Raw genomic sequence first — 16,211 nt, 5'->3', positions numbered from 1 at the left:
TTTTTTTGTCGCAGCCACTGAAGCACAGAGGCCAGAAAAAATATGCCATATAAATGCTAAAAATAGTCTTTTTTTTTGTCGCAGCCACTGAAGCACAGAGGCCAGAAAAAATATGCCATATAAATGCTGAAAATAGTCTTTTTTTTTTGTCGCAGCCACTGAAGCACAGAGGCCAGAAAAAATATGCCATATAAATGCTAAAAATAGTCATTTTTTTTGTCGCAGCCACTGAAGCACAGAGGCCAGAAAAAATATGCCATATAAATGCTAAAAATAGTCATTTTTTTTGTCGCAGCCACTGAAGCACAGAGGCCAGAAAAAATATGCCATATAAATGCTAAAAATAGTCATTTTTTTTGTCGCAGCCACTGAAGCACAGAGGCCAGAAAAAATATGCCATATAAATGCTGAAAATAGTCATTTTTTTTTGTCGCAGCCACTGAAGCACAGAGGCCAGAAAAAATATGCCATATAAATGCTGAAAATAGTCATTTTTTTTGTCGCAGCCACTGAAGCACAGAGGCCAGAAAAAATATGCCATATAAATGCTGAAAATAGTCATTTTTTTGTCGCAGCCACTAAAGCACAGAGGCCAGAAAAAATATGCCATATAAATGCTAAAAATAGTAATTTTTTTTGTCGCAGCCACTGAAGCACAGAGGCCAGAAAAACTCAGGATTTACCTGTCCAAAAAGTTTTGATTCAAATGAAACCAAACCAGTAGGGTTTGCACCCTAGTTTGTAACGGTGGCGGAGGGAGGAGGACGCTAAAGGACAGCTGTGTGTGGAGTCATGTGGCGTGCAGAGAAGGACAGCTGCATGGGGAGTCAGAACAAGTCTTCCGGCGTGCAGTAACCCTCCGAGATCCATGCCTCGTTCATTTTAATAAAGGTCAGGTAATCCACACTTTTGTGACCTAGGCGAGTTCTCTTCTCAGTTACAATCCCTCCTGCTGCACTGAAGGTCCTTTCTGAGAGGACACTTGAGGCGGGGCAAGACAAGAGGTTCATGGCAAATTGTGACAGCTCTGGCCACAGATCAAGCCTGCGCACCCAGTAGTCCAGGGGTTCATCGCTCCTCAGAGTGTCGATATCTGCAGTTAATGCCAGGTAGTCCGCTACCTGCCGGTCGAGGCGTTCTTTGAGGGTGGATCCCGAAGGGTTCTGGCGCTGCCTTGGACTGAAAAACATTTGCATGTCTGACGTTACAGAGTGGCCAAAGTGCATTGTCCTTGCAGGTGCGCTCGTGGCAGGATTACTAGCACCTCTGCCCCTGGAATGTTGATGAGTTCCTGAAGTGACATCACCCTTAAAAGCATTGTACAACATGTTTTGCAGGCTGGTTTGTAAATGCAGCATCCTTTCGGACTTGTGGTACGTTGGTAACATTTCTGCCACTTTATGCTTGTACCGAGGGTCTAGTAGCGTTGCGACCCAGTACAGGTCCTTCTCCTTAAGCCTCTTGATACGGGGGTCCTTCAACAGGCATGACAGCATGAAAGACCCCATTCTCACAAGGTTGGATGCAGAGGTATCCATCTCCGCTTCCTCGTTATCAAGGATACATCATCCACGGTCTCCTCCCCCCAGCCACGTACAAGACCAGGGGTCCCCAAACGGTCACCACAAGCCCCCTGGGAAGCTTGCTCCTGTTGGTCCTCCTCCTCCACAAAGCCACCTTCCTCCTCTGACTCCACTTCTGACACCTCTCCCTGCATTGCAGCAGGTGCCTGGGCTCGTTCTGGTGATTCCGACCAGAAATCGTGCGCTTCCTGCTCCTCGTCACGCTGGTCTACAGCCTCATCTGTCACTCGTCACACGGCACGCTCCAGGAAGAAAGCAAAGGGTATTAGGTCGCTGATGGTGCCTTCGGTGCGACTGACCATGTTTGTAACCTCTTCAAAAGGGCGCATGAGCCTGCAGGCATCGCGCATAAGCACCCAGTAACAGGGGAAAAAAATCCCCAGCTCTGCAGATCCAGTCCTATCACCCAGTTCAAACAGGTATTCATTGACGGATCTTTGTTGTTGCAGCAGACGTTCAAACATGAGGAGCGTTGAATTCCAGCGAGTCTGGCTGTCGCAAATTAAACGCCTGACTGGCATGTTGTACCGCTGCTGAATGTCAGCAAGGCGTGCCATGGCTGTGTAGGAACGTCTGAAATGGGCCGACACCTTCCTGTACTGCCTGAGAATGTCCTGGAATCCTGGGTACTTCGAGATAAAACGTTGGACTATTAAATTCAGAACATGTGCCATGCAGGGCACATGTGTTAAATTGCCCAGTCTCAGTGCTGCCAACAGATTGCTTCCGTTGTCACACACCACTTTTCCGATCTTCAGTTGGTGTGGGGTCAGCCACCGATCGGCCTGTGACTGCAGAGATGACAGGAGTACAGATCCGGTATGGTTTCTGCTTTCCAGGCACGTCATCCCCAAGACAGCATGACAACGGCGTACCTGGCACGTCGAATAGCCTAGGGGGAGCTGGGGGTGCACAGGTGTGGAGGAGGAGGACCCAGCAGCAGAGGAGGAGGAAGCAGAGGAAGAAGACGAGGTAGAGAGCGAAGGAGGAGTAGAGGTGGTGGCAGAACCGCGTGCAATCCGTGGCGGTGACACCAACTCCACTGTTGTTGTGGAGCCACGCATTCCCTGCTTCCCAGCCATAACCAAATTCACCCAGTGGGCAGTGTAGGTGACATACCTGCCCTGACCATGCTTGGAGGACCATGCGTCAGTAGTCATATGGACCTTTGCCCCAACACTAAGTGACAGAGATGCGGTGACTTGGCTCTGCACATGGTGGTACAGGTGTGGTATTCCCTTCTTTGAAAAAAAATTGCGGCTGGGTACCTTCCACTGTGGTGTCCCAATTGCTACAAATTTGCGGTGGAGTCCACCAGCTGGTATGGTAAAAGCTGGTGGGCTAAGAGTGCAGACAAGCCAGCTGTCAGACGCCAGGCAAGGGGGTGACTCGCAGACATTAGCTTCTTACGCTCAAACATGGCCCTCACAGAAACTTGGCTGGGGGCAGATGACTGGGAACTGGTGGTCAAGGTGGAAGGCGGAGTGGAGGGTGCTTCAGACGGGTCAAGGACAGCAGAGGTAGAGCAGTAAGATGCTGGACCAGAAGGAGGGTGGCTTTTAGTTTGTCTGCTGCCTTTGAGGTGTTGCTCCCATAGTGCTTGCCGTTCATGTGCCTTCGCATAGAAGTTGTACCTATGTGGGTGTTGGGCTTCCCAAGACTCAGTTTCTGACTGCACTCATTGCAAATTACAACGCTTTTGTCAGAGGCACACATTAAAAAAATCCCACACTGCTGACCTATTTGAAGCTGGCAATCTGGCGGTAACAGTAGAAGTTGGCGGCAATGGCGGGTGCGTTGGCCGGCTGACCACAGGTGGCGATACATGTTGTTGCCCTACTGTTCCCTGCGAGCTGTCCTCCCTGCTTCTTCTAAGTCTTATTTTCCTTCTGCCTCTCTGACTCTCCGTCTCTCCATCTGAACTATCCTCCTCTTGCTCTCTTCTACTGGGCACCCACAAAACATCAATCTCCTCATCATCATTCTCCTCAGATGCATCAATTTCTTCTAACAGCTCACAGAAGGAAGCAGCAGCGGGGACCTCCTCATCACTCATTATGTCCATCTCTGTTGTGTTGTCTGCCAGAATTATATCTGGTGTAACGTCCTCATCTCCTTAATCTTCTTCTGCCAATAATGGTTGCGCATCACTCAGTTCAAAAAACTCATGTGTAAATAACTCCTCTGACTCCAGTGAAGAAGGGGCGCCGGTGGTGGAGGAAGTGTTACGTGGGGTGCCCATAGCAGAGGAGGATGAGGATGTTGTGGCAAAGTTAGAAACGGTAGAGGATGGGGTGTGCTGTGTAAGCCAGTCAACTACCTCTTCAGCATTTTGGGAGTTCAGGGTAATTGCCTTTGTAAAACTGGGCAATTTCCTAGGGCCACAGGATAGCATAGCAGCACGGCCCCTAGTGCCTCTGCGTGGCGGCCTGCCTTTGCCTGGCATTTTTTTTAAAACAACAACAACTCAGGTGGTGTTTCTGGAGACGGTATTATTATTGATATTTAGACAGAATGTGAACAAGCTCACACAGCTAGGTGGCAGTTGTTTGAAAATTAAGAACACACTGGGCAAACAATGCCTGCAAGGTCAACGTATACACTACAGCAGTGGATACGGAATATATTATTGCTGCTTGAAAAACGTCACTCAGGTGGTGTTTCTGGAGACGGTATTATTATTGATATTTAGACAGAATGTGAACAAGCTCACATAGCTAGGTGGCCGTTGTTTGAAAATGAAGAACACACTGGGCAAACAAATTGAAACAATGCCTGCAAGGTCAACGTATACACTACAGCAGTGGATACGGAATATATTATTGCTGCTTGAAAAACGTCACTCAGGTGGTGTTTCTGGAGACGGTATTATTATTAATATTAAGACAGAATGTGAACAAGCTCACACAGCTAGCTGGCCGTTGTTTGAAAATGAAGAACACACTGGGCAAACAAATTGAAACAATGCCTGCAAGGTCAACGTATACACTGCAGCAGTGGATACGGAATATATTATTGCTGCTTGAAAAACGTCACTCAGGTGGTGTTTCTGGAGACGGTATTATTATTGATATTTAGACAGAATGTGAACAAGCTCACACAGCTAGGTGGCCGTTGTTTGAAAATGAAGAACACACTGGGCAAATAATGCCTACAAGGTCAACGTATACACTACAGCAGTGGTGGATACGGAATATATTATTGCTGCTTGAAAAACGTCACTCAGGTGGTGTTTCTGGAGACGGTATTATTATTGATATTTAGACAGAATGTGAACAAGCTCACACAGCTAAGTGGCAGTGGTTTGAAAATGAAGAACACACTGGGCAAATAATGCCTACAAGGTCAACGTATACACTACAGCAGTGGTGGATACGGAATATATTATTGCTGCTTGAAAAACGTCACTCAGGTGGTGTTTCTGGAGACGGTATTATTATTGATATTTAGACAGAATGTGAACAAGCTCACACAGCTAAGTGGCAGTGGTTTGAAAATGAAGAACGCACTGGGCAAATAATGCCTACAAGGCCAACATACGCGTTATACACTACAGCAGTGGTGGATACCGAATTATATCATTGCTCGTGCTTGAATGACACTTCAGCTGGTGTTTCTGGAGCAAACATGCGGGTAATTATTCACTCTATATTTAGACCAGCAATGTGAAACACAAGCTCACACAGCTTACGGAATGTGCACAGCTGGCATTAATAATGCCTGCAAGTGCACACGTCACTGGCTAGTACATTCACTACTCTATGAAACAGGGCAAACAGCACTGGACACCCTACAAGAAACAGTATGATAAGTAAAATAAAAAATAAAAATTATATGATATTTAAAAAAAAAAAATATTCATCGATCGGATGTCTCTGACGGTGACAATCCCAGGGCAGCCACGGCACGATCCGGAAATGTACTCGGCAACTACCAGTCCCAAGCTCCCCAACACTCAGACTAGGACACAAATACTAATTAGATCTCATAGCCTTCAGTAATTCACAGCAAATATAACCTCCGAACATCACAAAAAAGAAAATAAAAGCAGTCCTTACAAGGACTATTGGGTTATTACAGCAGTCAGCAGATGAGATCAGAAGCAGTGCCCACAGCAGCTACATACAGAGCACTGCAGTAAGAAGGTAGATTACTAGTCAGCAAAGCTAACTAACCTAAACTCACTGTCCCTCAAATCCCTGCAGAGTTCTGTCCCTACAATACAGAGAAGTATCAAGTAGATTACTAAGCCAGCAAAGTTACTATCAACTGTCCCTCAAAATCACTAACAGCTCTCTCCCTACACTAGCTCTTCCAAGCACACACAGGCAGAATGAAAAACGCCAAGGGCTTAGGGCTATCAACTAGCTGACACTACGCTTCTTCCAATGGCAAAATGATACAGAGTGGCTCCGTAGAGGGAGTCGCTGGGCTGCGGACGTAGCGCGTGAGCTTAGCTCTAAGGACGTCATTTGCTGAGCTGCCGCTTCGGTCTTACATCTCTGGGTACGCCCGTTCTATGGGGAGCCCATATTTCGCTAACCGTCGTTCATCAACGTAGTGGCAACTAGATCCCGGATTGCCCCGCTGAGAGCACACACGGCCATACTAACGGATGATCCCGTTGACTCCACTCTTCTGGGTAATACAAATCGTAAGGTTACGCCGACATCATATCACCCGACTGAACACGCGCAAGACACCCAGCATAATACTTGTGCCGTTCTCTCCTGGAGTCCTATTTATCAGTTGACGCTGTAACACCGTTATCAATGACACCACGATATCCACACAAATAGAATTTCAACTAGATCTTAGCTCTCGCCTACCTTGACATGACGTAGTTCTACATGTCAACCATAATCCAAGATTGCACTCGTATCTACCTATACAGCTATAACACAATGTTCTGCCCTAACTATCACGAAAGATACCATGCGCCGATTGCATCTGCATACATACGATGCGGTACGGAATGCGATCCAGAACTTCGTCCTGATAACTACTGATAATAGATGAGCCATTTGCACAAGGACGCGCGGCTCGCTCGCGAAGCAATTCTCCATAACAGTCCCTAGTAAATTGACACGGCAAATGCGCATTTATACCACCGTCGACTCAGGCACTAGCTAAAACAACACACATACCATATATTTCACGATTTGTAGCACAATGTAAACAGCTACTAATGAGACCTGCTGCAACAACGTGCTACATTCTCCACTTGCTAATGGCTGCTCCAGGTCTACTGTTGTTCCTACTATCTTTCTAACAGAGCGTGCTGAAGAACGGCATCACCGTAAATCCATCCTTCGAGTCACAAAGACCAGTCATGAAGTCGATCACTGACCAAATACACCGCTAAGAGCACCGACTCACATTCTACGAGTCGTATAATATGTACCTAGTGACCGAGTCGTCGCACTTCGAACGATCCCACCTCGTACACACTGTCCTGGAACACATAAAGTAGCAGCCTCTAGAACGCGTTACTTGACGAACACACTCTTGAAAAGTCCATAGTAATTTCCGCCTAGAGTCTAGGGCGATTTCTTAGCTTGCGCATGATGCTTATCCCAACTACAGTAACCATATTACTTAACGCGTAATATACCTAGATAGAATAAATAATTCCATCGACTTATTAGTATTATAGAACCACCTTAGTATTGATACTCAGAGAGTGACTATAGTCACACTTCCTTAACCAACTCTTTCTTTTCATTAGTTCTTCTACTAATCAAAACACCCAAATTCAATCACCTCATTTGTGCACTCAATGCGGTACCTGTCACACACTGACCACTTATTTCTCTAGTGCAGTGTGTCTGGCCTCAGTGATTGACATGCAAGTTTCACGGATTGGTTCCCATGTTGATCATCCCACACTTTTACTGCTGACAATAAGCTGGGGGCGAAAGACAAAGGAAAATGTATTTGTTTGCTGGGGACTTGATTTTAACACAGTGATGGACTGGTGCTACACAGTTAATAATTAATCCAAATAAAACAGGCATAGATTAGTATTTACAGTCATCAGTAGTACTAACACAGTTATCCCTCCCCTTTAGTGTAAAAGCCATCCAAGTGTGCTCCAAAGGACTTCTCTTTACTCTGAGCATACCCACTTGAGCTTCTACACTTGAGGATGGTCTGGGGAATCAAGTTTCCTGATCACCTCAGTAGAGCATCATAGCTAGCCTTATGTATCTCTCATAACTAGAGAAAGCTACAAACTTGAGCTAGCCCTCACAATAGCTAGGCTTTAATTAAGAAGTAATTCACAGACACATCTACTGAGGTCTAACCCTTGCCTGCCCTGTGATTGCAAGAAAATGATACAGCCCTTGATTTTTAATATATTATTCTATATTGATATACTGTAGAATTGATCCACAATGTGCTTAAAAATAATATCATATCAGACTTTTAACACCATCGGACTTTAATAAATTGCAAACAATTCTCAGAATAAATGGTATTTTTCCCTTTAAAAGTCTGACCAGAAAAATTCAGAGGTTAATGAATAGCTGAGAACACCAGCAGTTTGTTTCACATGCATTCAGCCCTGCTGCTCAGCATGAGGTGTACTAAATAGGCCTAGGGCCTCATGAAAACCTGGCCTACGGATTTGGGAATCCGCCCCACCCTACTCTTGCGGGTTCCCAGTAAGACCAGTCCCAGATCAGCAATTGCAAAAACAGAGAGACATAGTGTTTCTCTGCTAAGAGCACTACTGGTCTCACCTCAGTAACAATATCTGAGAATCCGTGGCCCAACATACATTCCATCAATCACTTTTCCCCAGGAAACTGGGGACCTTTTTGTTACCATACCACAGATAGGTATAAATACTGTACAAAACTGAATATGATGAATCAGACCTGATGATAACATCATTATCAGACAGGCATTTAGAGGTAGAGCAGTTCTGGTATTTGGATACTGTTACTACAGTAGTGAATCTTTGATGCAACTTAGTAATTCCAGAACCATATTTTTAAAGGATCCCACTACTAACTTTAAACAGAAAATTGATGGCCTGATTGAGCTTGGGCTTTCCATGGAATTAACAAGACACACTTTTATAACATTATAAAATGAACTGAAATCCCTTTCAATATGCTTAGAAACTTCTTCTTTGGCACGTCACATCTATAAAAAAAAATTGGTATAAATTGTAAGGTATACCTTTATTTTTCATTTGAATGCAGTATGTGGACTCAGCATTATATAAGAACTGATCAATGGCTGGCAGCTACAAGTGTTGCAGACAATGAGATTGGTGCTTTTTGCAAACACATCTACACATACACATCCTCTCTCTCTCTCTCTCTCTCTCTCTCTCTCTGTCTGTCTGTCTCTCTCTCTCTCTCTCTCTCTCTCTCTCTCTCTCAGCACAGAAACATTTTAGCAAATGTGATTTATTACAATTATTTATAGATAAGATATGACTCCTGGGTATTGGTATCTCTCACCCCTTTGTTATTATGTACATTTAGGGCAGCAAGTGACGTCAGCATCATAAACAGATTATCAATGTACAGTGTCGGACTGGGATGCCAAGGGCCCACCAGAAAACCTTAGACAGTGGGCAAACTTTCCAAACTATGATTCCTCATCTCCTCAGTCAACCTCTTTATTCTCCTAGTCTTCTATATCTACTTACTATACTTTATTCTTCCATTATTAAGGCTCTTTTTTATCATAAAGAAATAGGGAATGACCATGAAATAGGCCAAATGGTCAGAAGCAAGAAAGCCCACTGACACCTGGGCCCACCGGGAGTTTTCCTGGTATCCCAGTGGGCCAGTCCGACACTGTCAATGTATATTTATGGTTGTAGCTATTTTTCACTGCTTTGGGCCCCTTTGCCAGCTTCTATTCCAGGGATACAGTATGTAGTGGTAGGTTCCCACTGGATCAGTCACTATGGGGCACATTTACTAAGCTCGAGTGAATGATTCAAAGTAAAAAAACGTCAACATTTTTTTTTGGGTACTTTAACCATCGAATAGTCTACTTCAACTACGACTTCGATTCAAACTAAAAATCATTCGACAATTCTACCATTCGATAGTCGAAGTACTGTCTCTTTAAAAAAAAAACTTTGACTACCTACTTCACCACTTAAAACCTACCGATCTTCAATGTTAGCCTATGGGGACCTTCCCCATAAGTTTTTCCTTCGATCGATCGATGAAAGTATTTGCGGTAAATCCTTCGACTTCGAAATTCAAAGTCGAAGGATTTTACTTCGATGGTCGAATATCGAGGGTTAATTAACCCTCGATATTTGACCCTTAGTAAATGTGCCCCTATGTGTAAGAAGTTTTACCATGTTTGCTATGTCTGCCAGCCAGAAGTGTTGTAAATGAAGCTGATGATACAAAAAGCACAAGCACACATATATACTATACTTGTACTTTCTTCAAGTAGGATCACCAGAATTATTTTGTTTCCCTTTCATTCTTTTTACACTCAGATTTCATAAATGTATTTCTATCAATGATACTTGCCATTTTTTACCCTGTGATGTACAGGTTTAAGCACCAGGCCTCTGACCTCTCATTTATTAAAGAGCGCTGCCAGCTGTGAACAATAAATATTACCACTTTAATCTCTCATTTGTCACAGAGGTCTACGATTTTTGTTTTTAGGTCAAGTTCTAAGTGCTCAGGTTCTCTTAGCATTCAGTTATCTATGACATATAATTTCAAGCAGATGATAAGTACATTACATATATGGTTAAGATTCAATGCATGTTGTGAGGATAAAAAAACCACATTTAATAAGTTAGTAAATGATTACAGGGGAAAATATCTGACATACACTGAAACATTTCTATCAAATCAAGTAGAATTGAGATTTATTTTCTAAAACATGTGGCATAGCATAACCATACATTATCATCCTGAGAGCACCTATTGTAAATGTCTTTAAGGCAAAGGTTCTTGTATCAAGCTCATTAGATTTGTCTGATTTGATCATTTATGCTATCCCTAAAAATTTATTTTAGAAACTAAATTGCCTGTCACAATGTTACAACATTAAGTAGAATGACATTGTTACCAAGTGTAGCTTTATATAAAAGTGTTCTTGCTTTCTATAAATAAAATCAAGAATGCCAGAGTTACTGCAATATAAATATTTTAATATATTAATATAACATCATCAGTTAATGTGAGTTGAGTATACAGTAACAAGGTTGCCCTGGTCACGGTGGTCATTTCCCCTTTCTGGAGCACAGAGTATTAAGTCTTTTCTACCTTTTCCCGGCTTAGTTTGCATTTAATTGTTTTGGTCCAAAATAGTGTTAAATAATGGAAATAGTGTGAAATTAGTCTTATAACTTTTGGATTTTGCTTGTTGTTTCTTCAAAAAAATGTTTTGAATAAGGAACCTACCTATACTCTGCACTTAAGTAAAACTCCACCTGCCATAACACTACATGCCTATCCTATACAGGTATGGGATCCATTATCCAGAAACCCATTATCCAGAAAGTTCTGAATCACAGTATGGCCATCTCCCATAGACTCCTTTATAATCAGATAATCCAAATTTTTAAAAATTATTTCCTCTTTCTCTATAGTAATAACACAGTACCTTCTACTTGATTCAAATCAAGATATAATTAATCCTTATTGGAAGCGAAACTATCTTATTTATGAAGATCCAAATTACAGAAAGATCCATTATCCAGAAAACCCCAGGTCCCGAGTATTCTGGATAACAGGTCCCATACCTTTAATACCCCTCATGAATACAGCACTGCTGAATGCAGGCAGCACTGTATTCACTTTGTAAATGAGCCCCAGAATCCAGACATGTTGCCACAATGGTTGTCCCTTCGATGTATAATGATCCATGGCTAACTACACTACTATTAATGCCTTCATAAGCACTTGTTCACTGCCTAATGGGAGGCCTAATACTATGCCCTGTAATCAATCATATTCAGCGCTGTTTCTAATGCAGGAGCCCTCTGAGGCCGCCCCTGCAATGCCACCTCCTCTCGCCCCTCAACATTCACCTTTTTCTGCGCTGGAGGGGGTTGGTGAGGACGCATTGATAGTTCAGAGAGAATTGCTCTCTTTTGTACTAGAAAGCGGAATTTCTGGTTTAAAAAACAGAAATTCGGCTCATAAAGGAACCACAATCAGCTGTTTTTGCCGCCCCTGGTGCGCTGCTCGACTATGCCGCCTGAGGTGAGTTTTACCACCATCAGCGCAGCACCCTGATCTTATTAGTAGTGATTGCGAATTAAATACTAATAGTCAGGATATTTGCATATACTCTACTATAACTAAATGAAGATATTTACAGTATTTGTTAAATGAAGTGCAAATTTAATAATATATGAGTGCAGATGGCATATTCTGATTAAAAATGAAACACATTTACTTTCCAGGTCTGTAACCAACTGACATATAAAATCTGCGAGCTGCCAGATTGGTTATTATGCACAAAACTGACATATCATTATTTGTCAATTTAAAAAGTTTTAAGTAATGTTTTAAAATGTATAGTCTTTAATTTTGTCTGTATCTCTCTTTATTTATTGTGCATGTTATAACCCAGTCTCGTTATAATAATTATAATTAGTGTATAGGCTCCGTTATCCAGAAACCATTATCCAGAAAGCTCTGAATTGCGGAAAGGTCATTTCACATAGACTCCATTTTATCCAAATAATCCAAATTGTTAAAGTACCAGTAACATAAAATTTTTTTAGTATAATGAAAAAAAAATACCAAGACGAATTAAACTTTAAAATAGCAAAGCCTTTATTAAGAAATAACTTACACTAACTCCACTTCCGCTCCTCTTCAGAAAAGGCGACAGGGCGACCATCTTGCGGTGCTTCATTTCTTCTCCCTGGCTATTCCACTGACAGCGTGTCCTCTGCCTCCATTTCCTTCTCCAGCTCTTCTTCATCCTCCCAGGAGCAGCAATAGGAATGCAATGTCTGCAGGTTCCCCATTGGCTCCACAAATGGTGCAGGAAGGTAGAGGAGGGCAGCGCGTCCATTCCTGCCTTGCCGAACCAGTGACCATACCTACTGCTCCTCCTGCGCTGCTGCCGCCGGGTGTGTGTTCAGCGTGGAACTTCGGTTGAATGCTGTGTTAGGGCAGCAGTTGTGTTCCTTATATTTGCATTGAGTCCAGCAGCGGCCAGGAGAGGGGCCACATGGAGGGGCATGGAGCACTGAGCCGCATTCAGCATAAACAGCTCACTCCAGGTCAGTTGCAGCAGAGCCACCTGGTCGTTTATCTGCAGGTCCGGGAAGAAAGGGATGTTCCTGGCCCAATCATTGTTAATGGGGTTAGGTTGTATATCTTCTTATTGTGCATTCTGTACTTAAAGGGCATGTAAAGTCTAATATAGAATAAGGCTAGAAATGCTGTATTTTGTATACTAAATATAAACATGAATTTACTGCACCACAAGCCTAATCAAACAAATAATTTATGCTTTCAAAGTTGGCTACAAGGGTCACCATCTTGTAACTTTGTTAAACATCTTTGCAAGACTAAGACTGTGCACATGCTCAGTGTGGTCTGGGCTGCTTAGGGATTATCATAAACAAAGCTGCTTGAGTTCTGCATGGCTGGTAAGTAAGACTGGGGCTCCCCCTACTGTTCATAAGTATGATTGTTTCACTGCTCAGCAGTTAGGGACCGTCTGACAATTCCTATCCACAGCAGTTAATGAAGGGAGAATTTCACTGCATACAGTCAGGTTTCTTATAAAAACGGTACACATTTTTTAATTAAAGTATATTGGAGATAGGTTTCTTTTTCATTAAAGAAAGTAAAAATGGGATTTTATTTTTATGCCTTTACATGCCCTTTAAAGTGACTCATATGTCTTTAGTTACATTTTAAAGGCCATGCCTCATATATATTTAGTTAGGTTTTAAAGGCCATTCACAATATTATAATATAAATGCAATGACCATGTATCATAGATATGTCACAGCATAGACATTATTATATAAAAAAACACTTAGAATATTTACCTTATAAATGCAATATCTTAGCAAGGGGAAACTTCAAGTACCAATATTTAAACAAGTTATTATTTTGCTCTGCATTGTATGACCTACTCAACCAAACATTATGTAAATGTATGTAGCATCCTGGAAGGGGCTTTGAAGTAAATCTGTTCAAACTCCAGCCATTCTCAGGTAAATGACTGATACATGTGACCCTCTTTCTTGCAGGAATGGTGGAAGAGCATTGTAGCTTTAACTCACATTCATGAATTTGGATGCCAGTGGTTGATACAGAAAAACCATACATTTATTGAAGAATAAACAAAGAAAAAGACAGTTCTTTATTTAATACACTGACAGTTATAATAAATCAAACAGCATCTATGTTACCAAACAAATAAAAAACCTGAATTGAGATGAAATACACCTGACCAGCAGGTTTCCCCAGCAGACTGACTTACTTTTGTGAGTGCATTCAATTGAGCATAGACATAGTTCTGTGCTGTTTATCAGTAAAGTCATTATTTCCGTGTTATTGGCAGTATACAGTATTTCAAAATAAGACAGTTTTCTTAAGTATTAATAAGAAGCAAAAAAGCACAGTGTTTGCAAAAACAAGGATGCTGGGAAGGTCGGGTGTACTGTACCTTAAAATATGTAACAGTTCTTTAAGTAAAAATTTACCCCCACAAAGAATACTTAAAGGACAAGGAAAGTCTAAAATAGAATAATGCTAGAAATGCTGTATTTTGTATATTAAATATAATCATCAACTTACTGCATCACAAAGCCTAATCAAACAAATGATTTACACTTTCAAAGTTGGCCACAGGGGGCTCTCATCTTGTAACTTTGTTAAACATCTTTGCCTGACCCTGACCCTGCACATGCTCAGTGTGGTCTGGGCTGCTTAGGGATCATCATAAACAAAGCTGCTTGAGTTCTGCATGGCTGGGAAGTAAGGCAGGGGGCTCCCCCTGCTGTTCATAAGTACGATTGTTTCCCTGCTCAGCAGTTAGGGGCCGTCTGACAATTCCTATCCACAGCAGTAAATGAAGGGAGAATTTCACTGCATACAGTCAGGTTTCTTATAAAAATGGTACACATTTTTTAATTAAAGTATATTGGAGATAGGTTTCTTTTTCATTAAAGAAAGTAAAAATAGGATTTTATTTTTTTGCCTTTCCTTGTCCTTTAAGCAACAGATATTTTACATCATATTAAGTGGCATATCAAAGAATCTTACTGAAATCTATATTTAAGTGAATATTGCCCTCTTACATCTCTTGCCTTGAACCACCATTTCATGATGGTCTGTGTGCTGCCTCAGAGATCACCTGACCAAAAATACTACAACTCTATTTGTAACAGGAAGAAGCGTGGAAGCAAAATACAGAATTTAATTGGTTCATGTGACATGTATGGTTTGTTTGTGTGCACCGTGAATCATAGGATCCCAGGAGCAGCCCTCTGCTCTTAAAATGGCAATTTTCTATTTAGGATTGCATATACTATTAAAAAAATATTATTATGAAAATGGTTTGTTTAGGTGAAACAGGGTTTTACTAATGAGCTCTTTTATGCAATATATGACATTGTTTAGGGGATAGTTTTCATACAAAATATAGGGGTAATTATTCCCCAAGTGCTAGAACACAAAGATGCTAGCATGTATCCTTTAGTGCTCACTTGTCAAGCACTGCTCTCTGCCCAGATCAGTGAATCAAAACTCTTGTTATTGGTACAGAGAGTGGCCTCAGAAGGCAGATTGTGTTCTCATGTCCTACTCATGTACCTCAATGCCAAACACAGTGTGTAAAAATGTGAATTTGGGGCCTTTTTTTACCCTTGCACAATGTGTTCAGTTTAGCAAATAACCCCTTGTATATCCCTGTACTTTAAAAAACAAATTTCCTCTCTATACTGATCAGATTTGGTTAATGCTAGGGGGCAGATTTATTAAGGGTCGAATTTAAAATTCAAATTAAAAAAATTTTTATGGTCAAAACTGTCAAATTCAACTCGGGAGTTATCCAAATCCGATTATAAAATTTTTATTAAAAATTTGAATTTGATTTTCGAGATCTATCATACTCTGGCCCTTTAAGAATTTGATTTGACTACTTGCCACCTAAAACCTGCTGAATAGCTGTTTAAGTTAATGGGAGAAGTCCATTTGCAGCCTTCCTGACATTCAAGTTTTTTTGGAGAAAAAACTCGAATCGAGTTTGATCGAATTTGATTTCAATTTGATTTGTTTTCGGGTCGTTTCAATCCATCCGGGTTGGAATAATTCGATTTTATTTATGAATTTCAAATTTATGGGAGTTTTAAAAAACTCACATGAATTCGAAATTCGACCCTTGATAAATGTGCCTCTAGGTGTGAATTGCACAAAAACACAGAAAACATTATTAGATTTCTTTACTTTTTGCCCTTGTGGAGCCACTGTCCCATTCTGTCCATTTACTGGTTACACAATACTTTCCCTTGCACAGTGCAGTGCCACCATGCACCTATCCAAATCACTGCACATATTGTTCAGTACAGGTAAAGTATCATTTATCCAGAAACCCATTATTCAGAAAGCTACAAACTACTATACATTATCCAGAAAGCTGCACATT

This window comes from Xenopus laevis, chromosome 1S (genome assembly GCF_017654675.1).
Source record: "Xenopus laevis strain J_2021 chromosome 1S, Xenopus_laevis_v10.1, whole genome shotgun sequence".
Lineage (NCBI taxonomy): Eukaryota > Metazoa > Chordata > Amphibia > Anura > Pipidae > Xenopus > Xenopus laevis.
The sequence above is the reverse complement of the archived record's forward strand: the minus strand, read 5'-3'. Positions refer to the sequence as shown.